Consider the following 7,104-nt stretch of genomic DNA (forward strand, 5'->3'; position numbering starts at 1 on the left):
AGTTTTGGATGAATGCACTACAAAGGGCAACGACTTGGATGAACTTTTAAATTAATTCCAATTTTATAAACAAAAAGAACAAATTTGTGTGTATGTTTCCAAATGCAATAATATTTAAACTAAAACAAAACATAACCTATAGGTTTTCTTTCCAGCTGAAGAAAGGGTTGATAGTTCAATTTGATAACTTTCCAGAGCTTATGCAACCTTTAGATGACTGGCTACCATCAACTCATTAGTCAATCGTTTAACTCTTCCATGGCATGGACTGAAAATTTGAGTATAGCTTTAAATCACATAAATTCTTGAATATAATTTCGATTTCTTGTAGGTTGAACACTCACTTTTTGACTAAGCCATTTGTGATTGCAATGAACAACTGACGACTAAGTGTTCTTCATCCAGTTTACAAGCTACTCCATCATCACTTTGCAGGGACCATGAATATTACACGTTTGCTAGGTTGATATTCATTAATGTAGGTGGCATCTCTGAAGCAACTTCCATGCTTTCATCCAAATATGCCATGGAAATGTCAGCTGTTTTATACAAGAACTGGGTTTTTCATGAACACGCAGTCCCTGCAGATCTCATCACGAGGTAAAAGATTCAAACCCTTGCACCAATTGCATCAAAAGACAATGAAAAGAAGAAGAAGAAGAAATTGTTGGTTTCATTGAAGTGTTTATTGTGGGTGACGGCAGATTGGTTAAATTTTAGAAATATTGAAGGGATTGGAATTCCCACAACGGAAGTAAACGAATGCCTTGTGTCTCGAATTTCTTTTTACATAACTTGAAATTATAGAGGCGATGAAAACAGGATAAACAAAAATAAACCGAAGCATGCTTCTACGGCAAAATTAGAGAGGAAAGGGAAAACAAAACTAACCCTTGAAGAAACACTTTCTTCACGTTTCCTCTCCATTGCAAAAAATCATGAACTAGACTCTTTTCTAATCTCGAACACCACAAACACAGCAACTCAATGAACACTGGTTCTTAAACACCACCATACGAACTTCCTTGTTATTCCCTAAGTGAGAATCACAGAAGGTGTGTGGGTTTTTGGTTAATTTTGGTGTAAAGGAGAGTGGGTTCTTTTGAGAGAATTTGTTTTACAGAGGGAAGAAAATGAGGAGAGATAGAGAGCACAAAACACTTATGTGTAAAATATCACGGGATGAAAAGATAAGCGTGCCTCAGTCAAAATCAGTTTTTTTTAAGAGAAGTTAATAAATAACTCCCATTGGAGTTATAAATTTGAATTTCAAATTTTAAATTATATTTAACTATATTACATTAATATAATTAATTGTAACAATATATTATATCCCATATAATATATATAACCTATAATTTATTATATCATATATAATATAACCTATAGTTTATCATTCTCTCAAATAACCTATAGTATTAATATGAATCATATTCATATTAATTTAAACCTATAGTTTTTTATATCATTCATAATTAATATTTAAATCCTATTCAAATATCTATTTCTCTCGTTAAAATTTTATATTATAATGTATCACATACATTATATTAATTGTATCATATACAATTAATTCCCTTTTAATTAATTTGAACTATTCAAATTAAAATTAATTTGATTTTCAATAATCCTTATTGAACTAACAAATGGACCTTATGGACCTACAGATTGAAGCTTCAATGATATGAGATTAATTAACTAAAGTCTTTAATTAAATTAACCAACATTCATTAACTTTTCTCACTTCATTAAAGATCGACAACTGCTAAATATATTTATGTGTCCATTGGATATAGTCAACCAACAGTGTGTTGACCCTTCACAAATTGCTCATAAGTACAATTGAGTCAAATTTACCATTTTATCCCTGTAGTTACATCTAACTTCTTAAGTACCACTAATCCATTTAACGAACAATTAATCATAGTCCAACTATAATTGAACCCCACTTCGGCCAGAAAAGGGTGTGGTGTCATGCTGTTCAAGATCCGAAATCAGCCCTTACAAGAGCAATTTATCTACTTATCCAAACAATAGGAATGAGTGATTTCTTTCTTGTGTAGTTGTGTTTCTAACTCTTCAATCAGAGGAATCCCCAAAAAGGTAGACTTATGGAGTCGGCGAAACGAGCCACTCTCACCCATGTAGATCAAAGGACCGCCCTCATAGGTAGAAGTTCACAACTCACTCAGGATTAAGGTTAAGTCACTTATGGTCATCCTAGTAAAATGTAAGTTTCTTCTAGCAACGGTGTTATAAAGAGAGACTATTCATTCGTGGCCCGGTCTTATACAAACTTTTTGTATAGGATACCCCACTCACATGTCTCCACATGAATTATCAGGATCAGATCATTTATAATACTATACAACAATTGTAACAATTATAAAGCGAGTCATATCTGGAGTGTCACCAGAATAAGGTACCCAACCTTAGTCATTTACTACAGACCGTTCAGGTTATTACTTAAACATAATCCACCTGTATGTTTTCACATACATGTTTATGTTACATCGAATAACCTTGGATCTTAGTTTATTGGTTTAGAGTTAATGCAACTAAATGTCAAATAAAATAACAACTCATTATTAAATAAATAATTTATTTGTACAAATACAGTTTACAAACTACAAGACCACGAAATTTAGGGCATCTACCCCAACAATCTCGCACGAGTTCTAAAGCTAGTGAGGTGTCCAAATATAACGTACAAACCAGTACAAAGAAACAATAAACTATGGCATACACTACACATCCAGTAAAATCTCACACTTGACTTTGACTAGATTAGGCATGTTTCGTAGACCTAGACTCTCCAGTTGACCCTCAAACACTTTAGTCATGAGAGCCTTTGTAAATAGATCAACAACATTGTACTCTAAAGCAATCTTCGTGATGATCACATTCTCTCGATGCACAATCTCCCGTATGAGATGATGCTGGCACTCTTTAGGCTTCCCATGCTTGTGGCTTCTAGGCTCACTAGAATTCGTCACAGCACCACTATTATCACAATAAAGGGTGATGGGTCTTGACATGTCCACAACAACTTCGAGATCAGTAAAAAATTTTCTAAGTCATACAACCTCCTTGGTAGCTTCACAAGTCGTTACATACTCTGTCTCCATGGTGGAGTTAGCAATGCAACCCTACTTTGTGCTTCTCTAGACTATAGCTCCTCCATTAAGAGTGAACACTGATTCTGGCGTGGATTATTGCAAGTCTGAAAATCAAAGTCAGTGTATCTTGTAAGGATCAAATCCTTAGACCCATAAACAAGCACGTAGTCCCTCGTTCTTCGAATATACTTAAGGATGGTTTTAACGGTTCTTCAGTGATCTAATCCTAGTTTAGACTATGACCATCCCTACTGTATATTAAATGTCAGGTCTGGTACATAACATTGCGTAAATCAGGCTGCCAATAGCCGATGTATAGGGGATCCCTCTCATCTCCTCAACCTTCAAGTGTCTTAGGAAATTATTCCTTAGACAAGTTAATTCCATGTCTGAAAGATGATAAACCTCTTTTCGAATTCTGCATTAAATATTTGACAAAAATTTTATCATTCCATATCTTAAAAATGATGCATGAATTTATGTTTATCCTATGGTAGGACTTTTATACTATATGGCATACATTATGCAATATAATAAATTAAATCATATATCACATGTATAAAATAGTAAATAGCAACATTGAACCTAAAATTGGCATCCTAAAGTAATTACGTTGCACCTTATACTACAAGGCAGATTGCTTTCCTCTACTTCGCTCTCCAGCCCATTCTTGCTCCATTGGCCACCAAACTCTTCAGCAATCAAGCAAACATATAAACACAGATTTACAGATCCGATAGCGAATAATTAAATGCCCAATAGGCCTTTAGAACTTTAAACTCTTTTAAAGCAGTAAATATTTGCCAATTTTTTAAATATCCATGTACAAACCATCATGCATTCACAATGCAGAATGAACACCCATCAAAACTCTGAATTCAAGTTAGAAAACTAAATTCAGAGACATAATTTGGCTCTGATTCCAATTGAAGGGATTTAGAATTCCTACAGAAGAAGCAATCGAATATCTTGTGTCTCGAATTTCGTTTTACATAACTTGAAATTATAGAGGCGGCAGAAACAGGATACACAAAATTATTGTAGGATTATATCAATTGCAGCTGAAGCATAAGGATCATCTAAGCATTCAAATTCACTAATTTTGGCATAATATAAAGCATGCTTCTGTAGAAAAAATGTGTTTCAAGACATACTTCTTGTAGAACTTCTTCAAAGCTTCTTCTCCAGCTGCAATCTTCTCCATATCTTGTTGTAGACCACCTCAAGATCTTCTCCACTATTCTCTTGATGCTCTAGATTGATTTGTGGGACTCAAAACAAGCTTGAATCAAGGGATGAAGGAGAAAAGCTCACTGCAGCAACCTTGTTGAAGAACCATTTTTCAAACTGAATTTTCTCTCAAAATTTTGTAGATTGCAAGCTCGATTTTCACACCAATCTTCTCATTATATTGCAGATCAACATGCAAAGAGAAGAGTTGCATGAGTTGCAGTTCATGCTTGGAGAAGACAAGGCAAATATATTGCTATATGTGTGAGCTAGTTAAATGATGGATAATGGAAAAAACCATTTTTCCATTGTGTTTTTGTTTTCCAATTTTTCAATTTTATCTAAAAATCAAATTTTGATTGAAAAATCTATTTGATTTTAAAAATGAAAAATTAATTAATTTCATAAATTAATTATTAAATAAAACTTAATTAATTTAATATCAAATATTAAATTAATTTTAATGCATATCCATCTTTATATATTTAAATCATATTTAAATATATAAATTCTCCTATTCTATTTAATTCTAAAATTAAACATAATTATATCTCATATAATTACAAATTTCCTTAATTCTAATTTGAACGTTTCTAATTAACTTATCACGCTATTCTAGAGCTAGTCCGTTACGAGCTAGTAAGGGGACCTCGCGGACCTACAGATCATGCTCCAACGATCCGAGATTAATCGGCTAAACTCATTAGACCAAATTAATCCCCATTCGTTAACTAATGGGTCACTCCACTAAAGCCCATAATTGCACTCCTCTCACTGTAGATATATTATGTCCACATGATTTAACCATAATCAGCAAGTCGACCCTTCACAGGTTATTCGTAATAACGGTTGGGTCAAATATCTGTTTTACTCTCGAGATTACGTCTTATTCCTCAAGTCCTTACTGATCCTCTAATGAACAACCGGTTTGTGATCCAATCACCAAACCAAACTCTCTCAGCCCAGTGAGAGGGTGGGGCCCCTTGTTCAAGACCTATCTTGCACCCTATGTCCCCAGCTATCTATTCGGTCTTACCCTAAAATTGGAGTCTTATTGAGCCAGCGCTATTGAGCCAACCCTCAACTATGCAAATCTAAGAGCAATCCCGAATAAACAGGAGTTCATAGTTAACTCAGGATTAAGATCGAGTTACCTAGGTCATCTAGGTGAAATAGTCAGTCTTAAACAGTAAACAGTGAATCAACGTTATAAAGTAAGAGTGACTTATTTCTTGGTCCTGATCTTATGCAAACTCATTGCATAGGACGCCCCCACTCCTCATATCATAACATGTACGAATTAGGATCACATCGTATGTAGCACTTTACAACTACAGAGTAGGCTGCTTCCAATGGTGTTACCAGAATAAGGTACCCAATCTCATTCATGTACCATAGATCATTTTGACTATTTACTTGAACCTGATCCACTCTTATGTCTCCACATAAATCAGATTTTTCTAACATAAGTTAATAAATAACTCCTATGAGAGTTATAAATTTGAATTTCAAAATTTAAATTATATTTCATTATATTACATTAATATAATTAAATGTAACTATATATTATATACCATATAATCTATATAATCTATACTTTATTATATCACATATAATATAACCTATAGTTTATATGAATCACATTCATATAATTAATATTTGAATCATATTCAAATATTTATTTCTCTCATTAAAAATTTATATTATAATGTATCACATACATTATATTAATTGTATCTCAATTGATTTCCTTTTAATTAATTTGAATAATTCAAATTAATCCAAAATTAATTTGATTCTCACTAATTCTTATTGAACTAACAAGAGGACCTTATAGACCTACTGATTGAAGCTCCAATGATATGAGATTAATTAATTAAACTTTTAATTAAATTAATCAATATTCATTAACTGTTGTCACTCCCCTAAAGATCGACAATTGCACTCTTTACACTATAGATATATTTATGTACCTGTTGGATATAACCAATCAACAGTACGTTGGCTCTTCACAAATTGCTTGTAAGTACAACTAGGTCAAATTTACCATTTTATCCTCATAGTTACATCTAACTCCTTAATTTTATGACCCCTCTAATGAATAATTAGTCATAGTCCAACTATAACTGAATCCCTCTCAGGCCAAGAGAAGGTGCGACGTCACATTGTTGAAGACCCGGAATCAGTTCTTAAGGGAGCAATTTATCTACTTACCCTAACAATGGGAAGGAGTGAATTTCTTCTTGTGTAGCTGTGTTCCTAGCTCCTCAATCAGACAAAACCCAGAAAGGTAGGCTTATTGAGACGGTGAAATTGGCTACTCTCACCAATGCAGATCAAAGGACCGCTTTCATAGGTAGAAGGAGTTTACAACTCACTCAAGATTAAGGTCAAGTAACATATAGTCATCTTGGTAAAATGTAAGCCTCTTCTGGCAACAGTGTTATAAAGAGAGACTATCCGGTCTAACACAAACTCTTTGTATAAGATACCTCCACTCACAAGTCTCCACATGCATGATCAGGTTATTACTTAAACATGATCTACCTATATGTATCCACATACAAGTTTAAGTTACCTCGAATAACCTTAGATCATAGTTTTTTGGTTTTGGATTAATGCAACTAAATGTCAAATAAAATAAAAACTTATTTTATTAAATTAATAATTTATTTGTACAAATACAATTTACAAACTATAAGACCAAGAAACTTAGGACATCAACCCCAACAAGGTGATGCCTTTCTTTGAAATT

Source organism: Benincasa hispida, chromosome 10 (genome assembly GCF_009727055.1).
Source record: "Benincasa hispida cultivar B227 chromosome 10, ASM972705v1, whole genome shotgun sequence".
Taxonomy (NCBI): Eukaryota; Viridiplantae; Streptophyta; class Magnoliopsida; order Cucurbitales; family Cucurbitaceae; genus Benincasa; species Benincasa hispida.